General features: G+C 40.1%; 1 protein-coding gene across 16 annotated transcripts in view; it reads right to left on the reverse strand.

Annotated features, from left to right (window-relative positions):
* The window catches only part of CDH8 (cadherin 8), a 1,221,794-nt gene that overhangs the window by 719,834 nt on the left and 479,711 nt on the right, over positions 1–22,249 (reverse strand). For 4 of the 16 annotated variants that reach the window (XM_084959959.1, XM_084959956.1, XM_084959952.1 and 1 more), the window contains exon 1: positions 14,665–14,846. The exons of 2 other annotated variants lie outside the window; for them this stretch is intronic. The gene's annotated coding sequence lies outside the window, so the exon portion shown is untranslated. Of the gene's footprint in view, positions 1–14,664; positions 14,909–15,775; positions 16,060–22,249 lie in introns of those variants that run through there. 10 more of the 16 variants (XM_084959955.1, XM_021093979.2, XM_021093977.2 and 7 more) reach the window with 7 other exon arrangements.

The raw sequence follows: 22,249 nt of genomic DNA on the forward strand, positions 1-22,249 counted from the left end.
AAACAGGATTTGAGCAACACACCAACTACTGCATGCAACAGAATTAAACAGAATATTCCACCCACCAACAGAATAGACAATTTCCCTAAGTGCACATGGGAAAGTTAAGAAAATTGAAAACACATCAAGTACTTTGTTTCTATCATATTTTAATGAAACATAAATCAATTTTAAAAGGAAAACTGAAAAATTCACTAATATGTGGAAATTGAACTCTTAACCCATTAATCAAAGAAACGACAAAAGAAATTAGAAAATATACAGAAATAAATGAAAACAAAAACACAACACGTGAAAACTTAAGAGAGGCAGTTGAGCAATACTAAGAGAGATTATGCCATGAAACATATATTTAAAAAGAAAGACCTCAAGGAAATAACCTAAATTCCTACCTACCTCAAGGCACTTGAAAAAGTAGAAAAACTAGGCCCAAAGTTAATAGAATAAAAAATAATGATGATTAGAGCACAAATAGAGAATAGGAAAACAACATAAAAAATTTAAAAATAAGTTTTTACCAAAGTTAACAGAAAAAGATTACAAGATACAGAATAGGAAAACAATAGAAAAAAATTTGAGTTTTTATAAATGGGCAAACCTTAACTATACCAAGTAAGAAAATGAGAGAAGACTCAACTAAAATCAGAAATGAAAGAAGAGACATTACAATTGATATCACAGAAATAAAAAGTATAAAAGAGTACTGATAGACTTATGAAGATTTGTATGACAATCAAGTGGATAACCTGGATGAAATGAACAAATTCCTAAAAAATACAATTAACTGAGACAGAAACATGAAAAATTTTTTATATCTAAACAAACCTATAGCCTGTAAGGAGATTGAATCAGTAATCAAAAAACATTACAACAAATAAAAGCCCAAGACCATTTGGATTCAGAAGATAATTTAAGCATTTAAAGAATTACACCATTTGTCTTCTTATTCTTCCAAAATCTTGAAGTGGAGGGAACACATTCAAATTATTTTATGAGACCAGCATAACACTAATTTCAAAGATAGACAAAAGTCAGTATCAATAACCCTGAGGAATACTGATCCAAAAATCCTTAACAAAATACTAGCAACGTAAGTTGAGCAAAGCATTTATTTCTGGAATGCAAGGATGGTTCGACATGCAAAACTCAATGTAATACAACAAATTAATGAAACGGAGGAGGAAAATTACATGATAATTTCAAGTGCTGCAAAAAAACCCACTGAAAAACTTCAAAACACTTTTATGAAAAAAAAAAAAACCTCAACAAATTTGAAACAGAACTACCACAAACATGATAAAAGCCATAGATGAAAAGCCCATAGCTAACATCATACTTAATAGCAAAAGATGAAAAGCTTTTTCTCTGAGATCAAGAACAAGACCAGGGTGCACACTCTTACAACTTTTATTCAATTGCTTTTATTTTATTACTGGAAATGCTAGCCAGAGACATTAGGAAAATAAGAAAGAAAGCAAAGTGTTCAAATTTGAAAAGAAAGATGTAACATTATCTCTGTTCACAGTTGACAGAGATATTGCTGAAATAAACTGAAGTAGACACAAATAAATGAAAATATAACCCATACTCATGGATTAGAGGACATAATATTGTTAAAATGTCCATAATGCCCCAAATGACCTGCTGTAATCATTGTCAAAATTGCAAAGACACAATAGTAGAAATACTTTTAAAACCCTCAAATTCATATGGAACTTTAAGTGGCACTAAAAAAAAAAAACAAAAAAAAAAAACGAAGAATCTTGGGGAAAAAAAAAAGGATTTGGAAGCCACACACTGTCCAATTTCAAAACTTATTACAAAGCAACAGTAAACAAGACAGTGTGGTACCATCATAAAGGCAAACATACAGAACTATGAAACAGACAGTCAAGAAATGAATCCTTGCCAAATACATGGAAAAATGATTTTCAACAAAGGTGCTAAAACCATGTAATGTGGAATAGACAGTCTCTTCCCTAAGTGCTGAGAAAACTGGGTATCCATATGTAGAAGACTGAAACTGGACCTCTACTTTACACTGTACACACAAATCAACTCTAAATGGATTACAGACCTAAATGTAAGACATAAAACTTTAAAATTCTAGAAAAAAACATAGAGGAAAAGTTTCAGGACACTGAATGTGACAATTATTTCTAGGTATGACACAAAACGCATAGGCAACAAAAGCAAAAATAGTCAAACGGGACCTTATCAAATTTTAAAACTTCCACACATCAAAAGAAACAATCACCAGAATAAAAAGGCCACCTCCAGAATGGAGAAACATTTTCCAAATAAAATCATAAATAAAGGGATAATATCCAGACTATGTAAAGTCCTGTAACTCAAGAAAAAGCAAGCAGCCCAATTAAAAAACTGGAAACGGGATTAAATACACCAGTCTCCAAAGATACATGAATTACCATAAGCATATGAAAATACTTAACTAATCCTAAGAAACACACAAGTCAAAACTTAAATAAGATATCACCCATGCTTAGTAGAATGGCCTCTCCAAAAGAACAAAAAATATCAAGTCTTGGCAAGGATGCAGAGAAGGTAGAACCCTTGTGCGCTATTTGGAGAAATTTAGAGTAATGCGGCTATTATGGTAAACAGTATGGAACTCCCTCTAAAAATTAAAACTAGAATTACCATATGGTCCAGCAATCTCACTTATGGATGTATATTAAGGGAAAAAAAAAAACTTAAAAGCATCAATGAGTTGTTTGCATATCCATGTTCACTGCAGCATTAATACAACAACCAAGAGATGGAAGGAATGAACCCAAATATTTATCCATAAATGCACTGAAAAGGATTATTTTTCAGCCTTTAAAAAAACGGTCACACTATACAGTATGAACATTAAGGACATCATGCTAAGTAAATCAATTCACTTACATAAGGTATCTAATGTATTCAAAGTTGTAGAAAGGGAAGGTAGAATTGTGGTTTCTGGGAGAACTATTTTTCGCTAAGTATACAGTTTCAATTTTCCTTTTTGAATATTCGTTGTACAGCAGAATGAGTACAGGTAACATTATTAAACCATAATTCATAATGATTAAGATGGTATTTTACATGTTTACCATGATTAATATAATAAATAAATCAATAAAAATCTGGTGAACAAGCTTTGCAAAGTGCCCTTTTAAGAAACCTTCCAGATTGGGGGCTGATCAAGAGGATGACATAGGAAGCTCTTCAACACCCCTCCTTCCACAGACACTCCGAGTGTGTAGCTAAACAAGGAGTAGTCATCTCTGAAAGAAATCCAGAAACTAGCTGAGTGACTCCTACACACTGGGCAACTGAAAAAAAAGTTCATTATCAAAATGGGCAGGAAGACTAAGACACTGTCATAATAAACACACACACACACACACAGTGCCATAAAATCAGGAGGGAACTCATAACTTCCAGCTGCTCCCTGAGAAATGAAAGGTTTGGACCTCATTTTTAGCAGTTCAACTTTTAAAACTGCAAAAGAAGGGATAGGACCCCAAAACACCTAGCCCTAAAAAGCCAACAAGGTTGGCATCCACAAAACCCACAAGATTATAGCAAACAAAGGGGAGTTGTTAAGGCACTCACTGAGGCTACACCCCTAGGGCTCAGTGCAGAGGGAACAGAAAAAAATCACCCACTTCCCTGTCTTTCCCTGAAAGCGGATGTTTCCGTGTTTTGGATGGCTAAGGCTTACAAGTCAGGCTTCTAAGGTAGCACACATTTATGTTGTCTATGATCTTCCCCAGGGACTGGGGAAACTAGTGGACAATTACCCGACTATCTTCTTCTAGCCTGATCCAAGTCACCGAAATCTCCCTGAAAAGAGCTTTTACACAGGTCTGCTTCCCAGCTTTTGTGCAGCTACCTGAGGGACAAGTCCCCAAATCACCTGGTTCTGACAATCAGGATTTATAGTCACAAATTTCACAGGACTATAGCAAACAAAGAAGCACTTTTAACCAGGTATATCCACAGACAGTGTAGAGGGAGCAGGTAAAAACACTTATCTCCCATACTTTCTCTGAAAGGGTATCTACATACTTTTACAAGCTTCTGCCTGAGGGTCAGTCTTCTAATTCAGCACAGGAGGACTGGTTATGATCCTCTATGGAGACCAGGGAAGCTGACCAACACGTGCCTCACCTCCGCCCTCTATGACACCTGGCAACATCTATCCTACTCCTGGTTGCCACAGTCTTCCCTGAAGAAGCTTATACATACCCAGTAGCCGTGGCTGCTGCCTGAGAGATGGGACCCAGATCACCTGGCTCTGGTAGCCAACCAATTTACATTCCCAAGTTCCCCAAGACTACAGAAACAAAGGAGCAGTTCTTAATGGCTGCAGAAGCAGCACCTCACGGCTATACATCCAAGACCAGCACAGAGAAAGCAGGCAAAAATGTTCATCTCCCATTTTCTCCTGGGAAGAAGCTTAACTACATACTTTCCCATCTGCTATCTGAGGGTCCAGCTTCCAACCACCCTGCGTCGGTCTAGGTGCTAAATGTGATCTTTCGCATTGGTACATTGATGGGTAATTGTCTCAGCCTTGACTGCTGTGAGTCAGTAAGAGAAAAGAAGGATAACAAAGGTTTCAGAAGCAACAAGGAGCTTGGGCTGGGCTAACGAGATTCATCTCCTAGAAGAGGTGGCTATTTTATCCAGTGCATAGAAACCAACACAGGAAGTCAAGGAAAACGAAGAAGAGTATGTTCCAAACCAAAGAACATCATAAATCTCCAGAAACTGATCTTAATGAAACAGATAAAAGTGACTGCCGACTAAAAAAAAATATATATATATACTATTTTTAACCTAAAAGTTAAGAATTATGTTTTATTCAATGAACAAAACAGGACTTAAGCCTTACGCCCAGGACCCAGCATGTCAAGTAACCCTGAGAAAATTGCTCAGTTAACAGATGCCAACTATTGCTCTTGGAATGGATTTGCTATGAGATCCTGCTGTGTAGCACTGAGAACTATGTCTAGATATTTACATGGTAACACAACAATGTGAGAAAAAATTATGTATGTGTAACTGGGTCCCCATGCTGTACAGTGGAAAAAAAATACAAATTAAAAAAAAAAAAATTGCTCAGTGGAGGCAACCTGGGAGCTAGGATACACAGGAGTTTTGCAACAAAGGGCAGGGAGTGGGAACAAAAGATTACAGTTAATAAATGAAAACAAAATAAGAATTTAGTGCTTTTCTAAGCCTGGGAAGATGCAAGGATCCGGGTTTACAGAAACCATTCTTTTGATAAGCACCTCAGCTAACAGGCCTCTATCCTGAGGGCTCACTTGTAGGGAGTGGCTGCTGTCTGCTGGCTGCGAGCTGGCAGGTATTGTTTCCTCACTAGCTCACCACTGGAGGTAGCTAGAGTCAGGGATGACTGAGACACCCTTTATTAGTGATATGGCTGGCAATATTTAATTTCTCATGATTAACCTGACAAGAGTTGAAAATAATGGTCATAAATATGGGTTTGTTACATCATGAGGACCCACGAGCCAGGATAAAAGATCACATGTGTTTATTTTTTAAATTTATTTATTTTTGCGGTTTTGTCTTTTTTAGGGCTGCACCCATGGCATATGGAGGCTCCCAGAATAATTGGAGCTGTAGCCACCAGCCTAAGCCAGAGCCACAGCAATGCCAGATCCAAGCCTCATCTGCGGTCTACACCACAGTTCATGGCAACACTGGATCCTTAACCCACTGAGTGAGGCCAGGGATCGAACCCACAACCTCATGGTTCCTAGTCGGATTTGTTAACCACTGAGCCAGGACGGGAACTCCCAAGGTTAATTGTGATGATTAAATTTATGTAACAACTTGATAGGGCTATGGGTGCCAAAACATTTGGCTAAATACTGGTTAAACATTACTTGGGACTTTAACCTGTGATGAAGTTTCTGGATGAGATTAACATTTGAACTGGTAGGCTCAGTGAGGCCGAATCCCCTCCCCAGTGTGGGTGGAAAGCATCAACTGAAGGAATGAACAGAAGGAAAAGTTACATAAGAAAGGACTGCCTGCCTGCCTGCCTGCCTGCCTACCTCTGAGCTGAGGCACAGTCTTCTCCTGCCTTATGACTGTAGGACTCAAAGTTAGTCTTGGACTGGAGCTGACAGCATGGGCTCCCGTGGTTCTCAGGCCTTCGGATTCAGAGTGGAGCTGGAACTTTGGCCCTCCTGAGTCTTGCTAACTGCAGAACTTAGATTTCTCAACTTCCATAATCAACATGAGTCAGTTCTTTAGCATGCATGTGTGTCTGTGTGGGTATATTATACATATAATGAATCTAAATTTATATATACATATTTTTCCTTCTGTTTCTCTGTAGTACCCAAACCAAAAAAACATAACAAATTCTAGGGTGGTATAGACCTAGATCTAATATCAGAGCCAATATTTAATTCAAGCAGGGGGCAGGGGGGTTGGAATCCCTGCCTCATTTAAGCAACAAAGGTAATTTACCAGTTCTTGTAAATGAAGTGCTCAAAGGCAGCTCTGCCTTCAGGTATAGCTGAGACCAGCAGTTCAAACAAACTCATCAGCTGTCTCTACTCCACTTCCTCCCTCTCTTTCTGTATTTCCTCTCGCTTCCTCTTCTCCCTCTGTCTCAGACTGCTTGACTGATGTCTATGTAGTCTAATCTAATACAGAACAATAGTGAGAACAATGTCCCCCATGAAGCCAACATATAGAACAAAATCAACAACAGTGGCCCCTGAAAACCCTAGGGTTATGCTTCACAATTTATAACACAAAAGAAGGGACATCACTTACAGGTTTCCCCTGCTATCCAAAAGTAGAATAGTCCTATAAAATCTTTCTTTCATAAAAGTAAATCAAAAAAGGAATTGCCTTGAAACAAATCTTGCTCAAAATGCACAAAACAAATGCAGATAAAACACAGATACCTACAGACACAGTTCAAAGCTATAGCACCTTGATGCTGAGATCCCAATGTGGTTCCCAGGGAAGGAACTGGAACATCGTTCTCCCTAGGTGCATGCTGCCACTATAATGGCCCGTTATAAAACAAAGGTCAAAACCTATTTTCAACTTTTTCACTTATTTTCATAAAAACAAAAAATCCTCTTCAAATTTTTTTCAGTTAGGCAAAACACATACTAATGTATGTCCTCCATAAAAGCAAAGTAGCACGAAACAAACCTTTGAAAAGTGGGGCAATACCTGTATTTCTCCCAATTCATAGGAATCACTCCTTCCTATTTTGGATTTCACCTTAAGACTGATCATTGTATACAAGTAGATTAAAACTCTTGATTTGCTCACAGAGCATGATGGGTTGAACTCTACTGTTTAAAGGAGGCATATGGAGGTTCCCCGGCTAGGGGTCAAATCGGAGCTGTAGCTGCCACCCTAAACCACAGCAACGCAGGATCCAAGCCCCATCTGCGACCGACCACCACAGTGCACAGCAATGCCGGATCTTTAACCCACTGAGCGAGCCCAGGGAGGGAACCCATGTCCTCATGGATACCAGTCAGGTTCCTTAACCACTGAGCCACGACAGGAACTCCAAAGGGAGATCATATTGGTATCTCCACCATTACCACTTTTAATGGGACTGAAGGAGGAAATAAGAGCAATTGTAATCTGTTCCCTGTGGATTGATAACGTCAAGATAAAGATTATGACAGGAGCAAGGAGGCGCATGCTCACAGAAAGGTCCCTCGGGGGGGGGGGGTCAGAGAATGGAGGAGCACCAGACATGGTGCATCTGGTCAACTTCCCAGAAACCCTGGCGATAGAATCCATCCTGGCTAAAAGATGCCCCCTGCACACACAGGGGAGGGCCCTGAGTCATGCCAAATGTAAGCTCAAGGCCAGATGAAGCAAAAGGATTAGCTAGAGGAAGCCAGGAAGGACAGCCCCCAAACAAGTGATCTGAAAGACCTCCAAAGCACAGATGACTATTCTCTCTTGCTCCTTCTCTCTGTCTGTCTCTCTCTCTCTCTCCCCATCTCCCTCCTCCCATCCCCCTACCAGAGCCTGTCTGTGCTTTCTCCACACTCATCTTTTCTCTCAATAAACACTTATTTGCCTCACTACGCTTAGTATCTTTGCTGGATTCGTTCTCCAAAGATTGTGGGGACCTACATCAAGGGGTTAGAGTTCAGAGTTCTCACCCGACAGCCACCTGAGAATAGGATGAAGACGTCTTCAAAAGCAATTTTGCAATAAATAAATTAATACATACATACAACACACCATTCCTGGCTTCTTTTGCATTTGGTACTGGGATCTAGTCAGTTCTATTATAGGGATCTATTTTTTTATTAGGGTTATAAAATAAAATGTATGTGTCTACTGAAGGGGCACAGAAAGCACAAAAAAGAGACTGTCCATGACAGGAGAGAAGCATTAAAGATTATTTGAAAAACCAACCTGGGGATTATATATCCAATTTGTTATTTGTGGAGCTTTGCCAAGGTGGTTCAATCACTATACATTTGGCATGTGTGAAAATCACTCTCACTTAAATTACTCAAACATTTCTCTTCCTTCCCCTTGCCTCCAATGACAGGAGCCTGAAAAATCTCTTTTTTACTTTCTAATTGATCATCTGCACTTTATTTTCTGAAGACCCTCATGTCAACATTTAGGCAAGTGAAATGCCAGTGCCATTGCAAATGGAGGAATAAATGCATAACTTGGACAGTTTTATAATAATCACATTAGACAAAAACCTCATTCTGGGGAGTTTTTAATGGGTCTAATAGAGGCCCAGAGACTCAGGGGAGCAGGAGGCTATAGGCCAAAGAATTTCAACCACCCAAGAAGAAAACTAATGGCCCATTAAAGCACACCCTGGAGTGCTTTATCTTTGTCACTGGAATTAGAATATGTATCTTTGTTTTAAAATAGAATGCTGCTTTGATGACATTTTAACACATTGTCTGCCTTTTTTCCATTGACTATCAGTACCTTAAAAAGTCAAGCATAAATTAAGATACAACAGAAGCAAATTAAACCTTTGATTTCAGAGAAACTAGAGGCATTACAATGAACTATTTTACAGGGCTATGAAATTACACAATAATCCAATTATTTTACAAAGGAATTTGGAGAGTAGGTATTTGGATTATGGATGAAAATAGCTTAATGCAACCATAAGAATACCATGCCTGGGATAACTTTCTCTTGATTGACTTCAAATGTTAATATACATTTATTCCTCTATCTATCTATGTAACTATACTGGAATATGTGTGTGTCTATGTATTCCAGTATCTCTGAATTCCTCTCCACTAGAAATATTTTAGAATTTAAATTGATCCAGAAAACTTGTGTACTGGTAACATATATGTGGAAATTATAAAACTGGTAATATTATCTACAGAAATAACATTTGTTTGGGCTCATAAAAAAATCAACATAATCTTTGAAAAACAATGGTCCACCCCACTACATTTAGTAATGACAGGGCCCTGGCAAATCAAACGAGTTATGCTCGTGCATATTAGCATAAAGACAGCTTTCACCAAAACCTAATGACAAGATCTCATCATCAATCTGAAGCAGAGCGGGACCCTATGGTCCTCCCGCTGTAACCAAGCAGGGCTGTGTGGGGCTCCTGGACATAAAAGCCTTTCTGTGTCCCCCATTTTTTGTGTTTAGGAAATGGACCTCATTCAGCATCCATGGCCTTCCCTGAGGTCTAAGGGGACAGGTTCAGACAACTGCTGATCAGGGAGGAAAGGGATCAGAGACCAGGGAAGAACAGTCAAGCAACAATCATACAGCTTTGGGGCACGATCCTGGTTCCCTCTCAAGGGATACACATAATGGCATAGGCATCTTATACACCTAAGAGCAAAGTTATATTCTTTGTGCTTCTTCTAGAAATGAATACTTTAAAACTGAACAGAGTGAAGCCCTTCCTTATGCTGTACCTGGTTTGACTGCACCCTAAACACCATCACTCGTAAACTAAAGATGAGGCACCCTGAGCACAACTGCCTGTGGGTTCAAGATTAACACGTGATTATTTTTCAGAAACTTTCCTAGTTTGTTCTAATCTCTGATCAATACGCCCTTTTCCCAAGTACTGTTATTTTAGGCAGTAACCCAGAAGACCACTACCAAGATCATGCTGAGATCTCCTGACACCAGCTTTGATGACTAGGATTTCCCCAAAGAAAGAAGAATGCATGTTTGTTCCAATCCTGATTCTTATCTGAAACAGTTTTTCTTCTTTTAGACTATAAAAAAATCCCTGTCCTTCTTCCCCAAAAGAGCGCACAGTTGGGAGTTTCGTCGTGGCTCTGTGGAAACAAGCAGGCCAGTATCCATGAGGATGCGGGTTCGATCTCTGTCCTCACTCAGTGGGTAGGATCTGGCATTGCCATGTGGTGTAGGCTGCAGATGCAGCTCAGATCCAGAGTTGCTATGGCTGTGGTGTTTAGGCCAGTGGCTGTAGCTCCGATTCAATCCCTAGCCTGGGAACTGTCATATGCCTCAGGTGTGGCCTAAAAAAAAAAAAAAAAAGGGCACAATCTTTAAGGCATTAGTCTGAAGTAGCCTCATTTGTCTTGCCAAGCAATAAAAGCAATTTTTTTCTTCTTCACCCAAAACTCTGTCTCTGTGTTCCTATTTGGCACAGGTGGACAGCAGCCAGGTTTTGGCAATACCCCCTCCCGCTTCATGGCCTTTGCCTGCCTTTTGTCTGTAGAAAAACTTCAGTCAAAGCCTAAATTTAATCAGAGACATGAAAAAATGCAGGAGCAAAGATGAACAGTCAGATGAAATCAAATAACAATAGTTTGGTCATTAAGCAAAGTTAAGGACCTTTAATTCTTCCTCAAGGGCTATAGACAATATTCTGAGCCATACTCTATGAGCTGTCTTATAGATACCAAAACCCCTGCCAGGTAGAAGAAGTTAGCTATAGGATGACCAGATGATAGTAGCTGTGACATAAGCTTTCCATAATTCTCAGAAGTGGCCTCAAGGAAATGGGAAAAATTGACCCTGAAACTGAAGATTAACTGTACTTAAAACAATCAAGATGACACTGGTCAGACCACCTCATGACCAATTTCAAGATGACCACGAGAGCTGACTCTGCATGTAGCTCCCTCCAGCTAGAAAAGCTCTTGCCCACTGAGTAACAGTGGGGGGAGTCTGCCCCCTTCCCTACCCACCATCACTGGCATCCAAAACAAAGCAAACTTGGAGTTCCCATTGTGGCACAGCAGAAACTAATCTGACTAGTAACCATGAGGTTTTGGGTTCGATCCCTGGTCTTGCTCAGTGGGTTAAGGATCCGGTATTTCTGTGGCTGTGATGCAGGTCATCAGCTATAGCTCCGAGTCAACCCCTAGCCTGGGAACCTCCATATGCCACTGGTGCAGCTGTAAAAAGCAATAGTAATAATAAAGTAAACGGAACTTTCCACCAACCTTGCCTCTTTATTGGCTTTAGTGTATGATTTTATACTCAACTGCATGAAGAAAACATTACATAATCTGCAATCAATTAGATAAATACACTATCCAGGAGAGATGCCTTGAAATGCAACAATAGAAAGTAAATATGACTAAAAATTAAACCCTTAATAATGTGTATTAATGAGCCAATACTAACAGAACAGTGTAATAAGTAAATGGGAAACCTTATATATGTTGACTGAAGAAAGAAAAAAAAGCACAACTTAGTTGTGAGTCCTGTTTTATTTAGGGAAAAATTAGGCCTATAGCCTGGGAGAAAGCATTCAAGTAACTCTGGTAACTGCTCCAAAGAGGCAGGGAGGGAGGTCACTATTATATATGATTTTAGGGAAGGGGAGTTACATGCAACCAAGCACACAATTTGCTGCTAGTCGTGAGGAGCAGACAACACCATCAATGATTTTAGTTCTCTTGTAGACGTGGGGAGATGCAAGAATTGGGCTAATAAATTCTTCTTCTGAAAATATCTATCCAAAGACCTGTTCTGTCAGTATTTCCCAGTGCACAGAGACTCATTCCTGATCTCCACCCTGAACTCCTTTTAGGAAGTGTTGAAGGTCAGTGACTGTAGCAGTTGGGGACTTAATCCTTGTAGAGGCAGATGGAAGGCACCAATTTTTAGTTGGCATATAGGACATGGCATATTTCTCACATTCAAGTACTGGAGCATTAACATTCCTTGCCTCCACTGATTCTTACTGGGACAGGTATGTATATGCATTTGGAGGGTGTGTGCATCTGTTTAAGTCATTAAAGATGAAGTAAAATCTAATTAATGGAACGTCAATCTCATGCACTTGCACATAAACCCAACAGCCAGAGTACGCTTGCTTTAGCTTAAACAGACATACTCCTCAGAAAAGTCTTCCTATGAGCTGCTTGTGTTGACCAGCTACCTCCTGCAGGTATCAACGTATGTATATAGCACAGTCTTGATCAAATTGCATTTTCTCTTTCAAACAACAGTCAACAATACAATTATCTGACAAATAAATACCTATTTGGAAAAGGAATTTAAAAAACAAAGATCACCCAGCTGCTTACTGAAAACAGCTGAACATTTTCCTGCTGTATTCTATTTGAAGCAACATGTCCTATGACAGGCTGTGCTCCCACATTATATATTTCCTTATTGAATTAAATTCTTTTTTTTTTTTTTTTGCTCTTTTGTCTTTTTAGGGCCACTTCTGTGGCATATGGAGGTTCCCAGGTTAGTGGTCTAATAGGAACTGTAGCTGCTGGCCTATGCCAGAGCTACAGCAACACCAGGTCCAAGCTGTGTTCTCGACCTACACCACAGCTCAGGGCAACGCCAGATCCTTAACCCATTGAGTGAGGCCAGGGATCGAACCCACAACCTCATGGTTCCTACCTGGATTCGTTAACCACTGAGCCACGACGGGAACTCCATGGAACTCCTGAATTAAATTCTTAATTTAGTCATATATGGCCTTCTGGATGACAAAATAAATTCAGTTTGTGCTGTAAATCCCAGATATAGTAGGGGTGTCTTAGAAGAATATGAACAGGTGAAATTGATAGAATGAATAAGAAATTTTTAAAAGTCCTACAACTATAGTTAATATAAAAACATTGGTGATTGACAGCTCCAAGTAACCTTTCCTGGTCTTTGAAAAGCACCAGATACTGCAATTTTCCTTAGGTAAAATTTGGCCCTCTTGGAACAATTGCACTTTTCAATTTACATGTAATACATATATTTAAATTATAAATATGTGGTCCAATAGTCAAATAAAGATGAACGGCCACTGAAAAAGAGAAGTTCGGAGAAGTAGCATATACTAACATTTTTAACCTCTAAAGTGATGTCATTCAAATTCCTAATTAGACAGTGGCAACTGTGCTAGCAGCTAATTTTGCTCATCAAATTTGAATATTATTTCGCCTCAACTCAGGAAAAGAAACAGAAAAAAAGAGGCATCTATTTTTTAGATGCTCATACACCTGAGTATTTTTTTTCTTCGACAATAATCCAAAGTTTATGCAAATAACTTCATGAGCAAAAGAGAATTTGGTAAGCTTGTAATACAGAAATATTGCTAAAATAAACATGGTTCATGTAGCTCTCAGTTGATAATTAATCTTTCAGTAGGTATAAGTAATGGAGTGTGGTGTAAAAGTGGTGACTAAACTCTTTTGTTACTTCTGTTTATTTCAAGTGACTTCACAAAAATACAATTAAATGCAGGCTCTCAAACACATTCCCTTATAATTGGTGATTTGGCATTATTAACTGTCTAATGCATAAGGAGAGACTGACTGTTCTTTAATACCAAATTCATACATTTTTAGAATACAGAGAACAGTGTAACAAAGTATTTCCCATGTTAATGAATTTTGACAATGCCCTTCTAGTCTTCACCGTAGTGTCTCTGCAGAAAACAGGCCATGGGGTGATAGCACAGTGATAAGAAAAATCTGTGCAAGTCTAAACTGATATTCCAAAGTCAGTTTCGTGGTCCTTATGTAAGGGGCAGGATTGGAAAGAGGCCTAAGATCCACCGATGATTGGTGTCAACTTGCAAAAACAACTGAAGAACTTTCAGGACTGGTGAAAGGGGAACAGTATTAAATTTGAAATTCAAGAACTCGAATGTTGTACTTGAATCTATCATCCATACACCATATTATCTAAACTCTTCCCTGTACATAGCAAGCTGACCTCTCTCAGCAGTACTAGCAGAGTATCTAACATATAAGTTAACCTTCAAAGATATGAATTTATCTCCAAAAAGTTGCTTTCAAAGAGGCCAAGTCTAGTCCCCAAAACGAGCATATAAGCAAACCTCTAAAAGCACAGATAGGAGGGGGTGGTAGGGAAAGGCAGAATGGCAGTGTAGTAAAACCCCAAGCTTAACTCCTCCCCCACACACTGACTCTACAGCTACATACAGAGCAGTTCCTCCTAAAGACCAGAGAGCTGATTGAAGGGCTACTGCACACAGAAGGAAACCACACAGAAATAGGGTAGGGAGACATGGTATCCACTGGACACTCCCCCACCAGTAACCTGCAATACAAAGAAATACAGCCAAGGGGCTGAGTGAAGACTCCCTCACCTCGGACACAGCAAAAAACAAAAACAAAAACAAAACAAAACAAACAAAAAAAACCCCGCAGTTTCAAGAGCACTTACATGAAGATAATCCGGTTACTAATCCTAGAGCTTCTGCCAAATGAGCAGGGAACTGTTAGAGCCCTCTCTCAAGTGGGAGGCTCTGCCCCCAGGTCTCTCTGCTCCAGCAGTCCTGCCAAGGGAGCCAGAGTACAGCGGCCCCCAGGGACTGACTGCCCACCTCCTGGACCTGATTCAGCTTCAACCACACAGCCCAGTGGGTCTTGGGCACAGCCTCCAGTTCCAGCAACTCTGCCAAAGCCCCCAGGCATGTGCTGTTTCTATTTTCTCCGTAGATAATGAGTTCAGTCATAAACTGTGAGGATGAGAAGGTACAGGAGTCTTGAGTAGAGATGAGGAGGTGTGAAGATGTAACTGTAAAGAGTGTAAAGGAAAAAAGAGAGACTGTATAGCCGGACTGCCCAGCAATACTGTATTCAATGGGCATTTGTGACCACAAATTTAAAATAAGAGTATTTAAGCACAATTTTGTGCCTTTCTGCACAAGTTCACCTGCTCAGTCCAACTGTAAAATTTACCCTAGAGAGGAATATTTATCAAAGTGTGGTAGAAGGAGAGATTGGAAAAGGGGTTAAGGGTCTTCCAGAAAGTGTGAATACAAGGACAGGTCTTACTGAGCTACTTGCAATTCTTTCAACACCCCATCTTTTCTGAACTTGGTAGCTTTAAAATTGCTGGGTTTTTTTTCTTCCTGCAATAATTGACGGTTTCTTTGGAAAAGTCATGCTTGAGGTTCAGGTTAAATGTCACCATTTCTTTGCTTCTTTTTCTATACTCCCAAGGAAACCTGTGTTTCTAACACAACATTTATAAAAATAATGCACTGAAGTCATCACATATATGCTATTTCTTATCATTAGCTATTACAATTGTTATTATCAAAATAAAATACCGTCATTCAGTATGTGAAAGGCACCTTTGCTTTATGTATTTTGTTTAATCGATTTATACGCCACGGCTATTAGAACATAAACTCCATTTGCACCAACACTTTGTCTTGTTTACCAAGACAGTGCTTGCCTCACACAGTAGCAATCGTCACTCAAAAATGTTTTAAGTGTATTATTAAGTATGTGAATTAGTGCCTGCAGGATATGGGTTTGTATCTTACCATTTGTGAATTCCTGAAGTCCTAGCGGTACCGAACCAGGGTCCTTTCGCCGGATGCACAGCAAGCCAAAATGCCGAGACGCTGAGGTTTTCAGCAAAGAAAGGGCTTATTCACAAGGCACCCAAGCCACAGGAAAGCCAGTCTCAGATTTGCCTCCCAGAAGGCAAGGAGCTCTATGTCTTTGAGGGATAAAGATTAAAACAGCGCAGTGGTCTGAGGAGTGGCAACCCCGAGAAGCACGGTGACTGGGGAAAGACGCCAAAATCATCGTTCTGCGCAGGCGTAACTAAGCTGTAGCCTCTGGGCCTTAAAAAATGGAGGTGCTAACCACGATCAGAGGGCGGAGTTTTCCGCCTCTGACGTCAAAACGTCACTCACGCATGCCCCAGTTAGAGGGTCTGTGGTTCTAGCCACTCTTAACTAGCTCAGCTGCAAACAGACCTCCTAATTACACTCATTTTAGTCATTATATTGATCAGGTGGGCATGACTTAGAGCCCCTGCATAGACTAAGAATATAAGGATGAGAAATACTGCAGAGAGATTAGCTACACAGTTGGCCCCCTAAATTCCCGGTCTCTGCATTCACTGACTGAACCAACCGCAAACAGAAAATATTTTTTCTGAAGCTCCAGAAAGTTCCCAAAAGCAAAACTCAAATTCGCCATGCATCAGCATTAGCATCTACTTCCATAGCAATTACATGCATCGGCAACTATTTACATAGCATTGACATAGTATTGGTTATTATAAGTAATCTAGAGGTAATTTAAAGTATATGGGAGGATGTGCAAAGGTTACATGCAAATACTATATCATTTTAGATAAAAGACTGGAACATCTAAGGATTTTGAAATCTGAGGGATCCTGGAACTAATTCCCCACAAATACCGAGGGGTGATTGTATTTAAAAACTAGAGCTGGAGTTCCCGTCGTGGCGCAGTGGTTAACGAATCCGACTAGGAACCATGAAGTTGCGGTTCGGTCCCTGCCCTTGCTCAGTGGGTTAACGATCCAGCGTTGCCGTGAGCTGTGGTGTAGATTGCAGACTCGGCTTGGATCCTCCGTTGCTGTGGCTCTGGTGTAAGCTGGCAGCTACAGCTGCGATTCGACCCCTAGCCTGGGAACCTCCATATGCCGCGGAAGCAGCCCAAGAAATGGCAAAAAAAAAAAAAAAAAAAAAAAAGGACAAAAAATAAAATAAAAAATAAAAACTAGAGCTCTTTATGAAATGACCGACTTTTATCATCTCTTGCAAGGCTGTATCAATAAAAGTTCAGATTTCATATGTAATTTTTCATCAGCTTTCATTTTTCGAGGACGGAAGGTGATAGAGGATTGTGTCTTACCAAGAATAACCTGTGGTGGGAATGACCTTCACATTACCTAGAATTGATCTCATGGATAACTGTCTTAATTATATCAGAAAGTACATTTCTACTCTTCACCACAACTACCCCGGTAGACATGAAAGTGCCTTTACTGGTAATCTTCAGTATTGTGAGTACCTCATAGGCAGTGCAGAAAAGCTTTAAAAGCCTGATGAGAATTCTTGACAATAAGCATTTAATGGTGATGTGTGCTTAATAAGGAAGTAAGAACTCTCCTGCAAATTGAATTCTGGTGTCTTCAATCAATCAGTGGCAACCACAACACTTGTACCTTGAAAGCTGGAAGAAAAAGCCTACAGTGATGGACATTTTTAGTGGAGAGCGATAAAGATGGATGTGAAACTCACAATCGACTCAAGATTGTATTTTGTACAAAAATTTAGGGATTCATTTGATCCACTTTCAGACATAAACATTTTATAAGTACATATATTATTTCTCCCCTCATTCATTTCTTTTTATTTCTCTATACTTTCTATTCCTCTCTTCCTTTCCCCAGTCTCTGAAATCAAAAACCTGGGTTTGAACAGCTGCTCCTTCAGGTACCAAGTACGTGACCTTAAGGAAGTTATTTAATCTTCTTGGAACTTAGTTTACTTAATTCTAATGCCAGGATTTTCCACTGAATTTCATAATTTATCAAAGCCAACTAGTGCCTGAGACCTATTAGCTGACCTTTCCATCTCTTCCATATGCCATCCCTTCTTTTGTCTTAGCACATGTGACACAAACATTTGTGTAAGTGTGTCTTCACAGGGTAGCTTCTGTTTGTTAGGGGCTAGTGATGTTTCAGGTATCTGGATATAATTTCTAAATGGATGGTCTTTCAGGATTGTTATGAGAATTAAACAACTTTATGGCTGACCAATTTTATTTTATTATTTTTTTTTCTTGTCTTTTTGCTATTTCTTGGGCCGTTCCCGCGGCACATGGAGGTTCCCAGGCTAGGGATCGAATTGGAGCTGTAGCCACTGGCCTACACCAGAGCCACAGCAACGCAGGATACGAGCCGAGTCTGCAACCTACACCACAGCTCACGGCAACTCCAGATCCTTAACCCACCGAGCAAGGGCAGGGACCGAACCCGCAACCTCATGGTTCCTAGTCACATTCGTTAACCACTGCACCACGACGGGAACTCCCCATGGCTGACCAATTTTAGTTTCAAAGCCTTCAGAAAAGCTGCCCAAAGTCGGAGATGAAGTCTCATAGATATAACTGGAAACCAGATTTTTAAAAAAATGTTTAGGGCCACACCCACAGCATATGGAACTTCCCAGGCTAGGGGTCCAATCAGAGTTACAGCTGCCTGCCTATGCCATAGCCACAGCAATGCCAGATCCAAGCTGCGTCTGTGACCGATACACTGCAGCTCACTACAATGCTGGATCCTTATCCCACTGAGTGGGGACAGGGATCAAACCCGCATCCTCACAGATACTAGTTGGCTTCATCACTGCTGAGCCACCGCGGGAATGCTGAAAGCAGACTTTTGTGATACTCCAATATTCATGTTCTTGATCCCTACCCGACGCCTAATTTTACTTGCCTTAATATTAGCTAGCCTAATGGAGAACTTACGGACTGAAATCCAGTTGAGTGGTATACCTTTTATATAATTTATCTTGCTTTATCCTAATGCCTATATTATTTATCCATCTTAAAGATGAGGAAACTATAGATTTTTTACAAAGTTGTCATCTTCCCAAATTCTCAAAACTTATAAATTTGGGGCCAGACGCTGGGCTCAACAGTGGTTATTCAAGACTGAGGAATGCATGGTCTTTTCCCTAATGAGAGAAATAAACATTCATAAGGTCAGTTATTGTGGGAATAAATGATTTCACTGTGAATAGAACAACATTATAGGTTTTAATTCTACCACTGTATAAGCTGTTAACTTCCGCTAAGCTTCATTTGGCATAGGAGGAGAATAATACACACCTCATAGGGCCATCAGGAAAATTAAATAAGCTAATATATAAGAAAACATTAACCATTATACAAATTGGTGGACTTTTTGTAATAGAAACAGAAGTGCATATAAAAATTCTCTGGGGGCACTGAGAAGGTGTTACAAATTGAGTCACCCTGGAGGCAGTTCAAAAAATGGAGATGGGTACTCCAAATATTTATTAAAGGAATACTTTGAGAATTTATATCTGTGGAATAGAATAAGCAGACACAGGATCAGGTACAAGTCTCTAAGCTGCAAGGCAGACTAAACCCACCAGGAACCGTGGAACTGCAATGTTCCTTCAGCATTGGGAGAAAGGGGCAGCTTTCATGGTCCGTATTCATGAGTCGGATGGACTGCCTCTGAAAGCAGGCACGAACTCGGGCAAGGAAAATTGTTTCAAACTAAGTCAGTCCCCCAATGAGTGCTGACAGCTGACAGACATCTTCGTCGAGACTCCTGAGAGCGGGGAGAATAATTCAAAATTCCATACAGAGAATCTGGAGTGTATATCATTGAAGGGAAGGTGTTTTAGTGTCCTGGATAGGGGAGAGGAGTTATACAAAGCTACACAGAAGAGGGGATATTTGGTTCTGGTCTTAGACTTGATAACTCCCAACACTTCTCTTTACACACACACACACACACACACATACACACACACGCATAGAGTCAGCCCCTAAATAGTAAACATTTTCTGTCTGATCTCATGTTACTCAATATGGAAGAGAAGACAGCTCGGAGATGAACTGTTGCATTTGAGTACTTTTTCTTTCCTGTAGAGGTAATTTCACCTGATATGATGATAGCCTTGTATGATATGTTTGTATTGCTTCTCCGACATCATTTAGACTTTGCAAGTGTGAAGTATATTCTGAAGGAAATCTCTCTTGGCCTCATGGACATACCCAAAGGTCATTGATAAATACAGAACATAACCATTTTTAGAAGAGCTGGCACAACAGTCTATGTTTTTATTCAAGGGCAACTGCAGAAATTTACTCTTGTGTTGGAGTTCCCGTCGTGGCACAGTGGTTAATGAATCCAACTAGGAACCATGAGGTTGCGGGTTCGGTCCCTGCCCTTGCTCGGTGGGTTAAGGATCCGGCGTTGCCTTGAGCTGTGGTGTAGGTTGCGGACGCGGCTCAGATCCCGCGTTGCTGTGGCTCTGGTGTAGGCCGGTGGCTACAGCTCTGATTCGACCCCTAGCTTGGGAACCTCCATATGCCACAGGAGCGGCCCAAAGAAATAGCAAAAAGACAAAAAAAAAAAAAAAAAGAAATTTACTCTTGTGTTGACTTAGCTACTCTTTGATGCCGTATTTTTTTTCTTCCAAATGACCCTTAACAGATGATGTAAAAGTCCTGTCACCCTGTGCTTTGCAGAAGATAAAGCTTCCAACAGCACTTTCTAATGCAAGTTCCCATCACAAACTTATCTTTACAGACTGTTGGACCACATGTGCATCATGATCTCTGGTTTTATGAGAAACTAAATTCAAAGGAAGGTATCCACTCAACCTAACTTGTTAGCATTCTATACTAATTTAAAACCTCTCTGTTTTTCCCTGGCATGGCTGTTTTATTAGCACATAGGTGATAATGTGGAACTACTTCATTAACTTGAGGTTAGCCAACAGCCATTTCACTTGGCACTTAATGCACAGGAGAAACAGTTTCACCTCATTAAAAAACCTACACTTAACTGCCTTTAGACCATAATTGGTCCTAACTGACATTGAGATATCTTGTTTGAGTCACCAGGAGTGTTCACTCACATAAGGGGACCCAGGACCCAGGCCTGATTAAATGCATTTAAGAAACGCAGAAAGGAAATGCATTTAATATGTGCCATCTAGGGAAAACCCAAAGGATTAAACCTTAGGATTAACACCCTATTTTAACAGAAAAAGAGGAATTTATATAAAAGTGAGTCTTATGTAAATTGGGATAAATAATATCAACTCAGTTGTATGCAAAGATTGACATTTTGTGGTCTTCTCCATCCTGGGGGAGGGATGGATTCTGACAGTTCTCTAGTTTAATCCCAAGACTTAAAAGACATACTCTTTTAATATTTCAAATACCAGCTACTAAGAAAACTAGCACTTAAAGCTCATTTCACAGAGGCTAACAATTCACAATGCTCTCCAGTGTCCCATGCATTCAACAACACAGAGCTGAGAAAACGGAGACAGAATAGTTTGCCAAATTTTCTATGGACCCACTTAGTATGGTGTGAGCTCTCGAGTCAAATATACATAAGAGTGTGTCTCAGCTATACATTTTCTATCTCTGCAGAGACTGTTCCTTTTAGCTAACCTGTTTCTAATTTATTTTTGAATTACTTGCAATGACATGGTTTTGTCACTGTCAATGCTAAACACAGAAATTATGTCTCCAAAGCAATCTGAAGGCACCACTGCAGCTGGGAGCCATCAATGTTGTCACTGAGCCACCACTGACTACTGATGCCTGGGGTCATTGGGCACTGGTGTTGCTAAGAATGTCATCATTTAATTTCTGGAAGAAGTCACTAGCTCTATTCAACAGAGAAACTGTTTTTGCTACTCGGAGTGATTAAAAATATGCTTTCTATCTGACTTTGAATTTTAGTTTCTTCTCATCGTAAACTAAGAATGAAGTCTCAAGAAAAGAAGACATGGGAAGTACACATGATAGTTGTTATTTATATGTAGTATACCTCACCATAATGTCAACCTGGAATCAATGTGGACCTGGAAGAAGAGGGAACTTAGATGAATCAAAGCATTCTCTTTTTTTTCTTTCCTTTTTTGTCTTCTTAGGGCTGCACCCGCAGCATATGGAAGTTCCTAGGCTAGGGGTCGAATTGGAGCTGTAGCTGCTGGCCTACACCACAGCCACAGCAACATGGGATCCAATCCACGTCTGTGATCTACACCACAGTTCATGGCAACGCCAAATCCTTTAACCCCCTGCGTGAGGCCAGGGGAGTGCTCCTCATGGATACTAGTCAGGTTCATTACCACTGAATCACCACGGGAACTCTGAATCAAGGCATTCTTGATTTGTCCTGTAAATACTGTCTCCAATAATCATCTCAACCTCAGATGAAGTTTGCAACAATGTGGCCTGTAGCAGTGGCC

This window comes from Sus scrofa, chromosome 6 (genome assembly GCF_054392235.1).
Source record: "Sus scrofa isolate SSC_HxYL_T2T_F1_AM1 chromosome 6, Sscrofa_HxYL_maternal_Yorkshire_Landrace_v2.0, whole genome shotgun sequence".
Classification (NCBI taxonomy): domain Eukaryota; kingdom Metazoa; phylum Chordata; class Mammalia; order Artiodactyla; family Suidae; genus Sus; species Sus scrofa.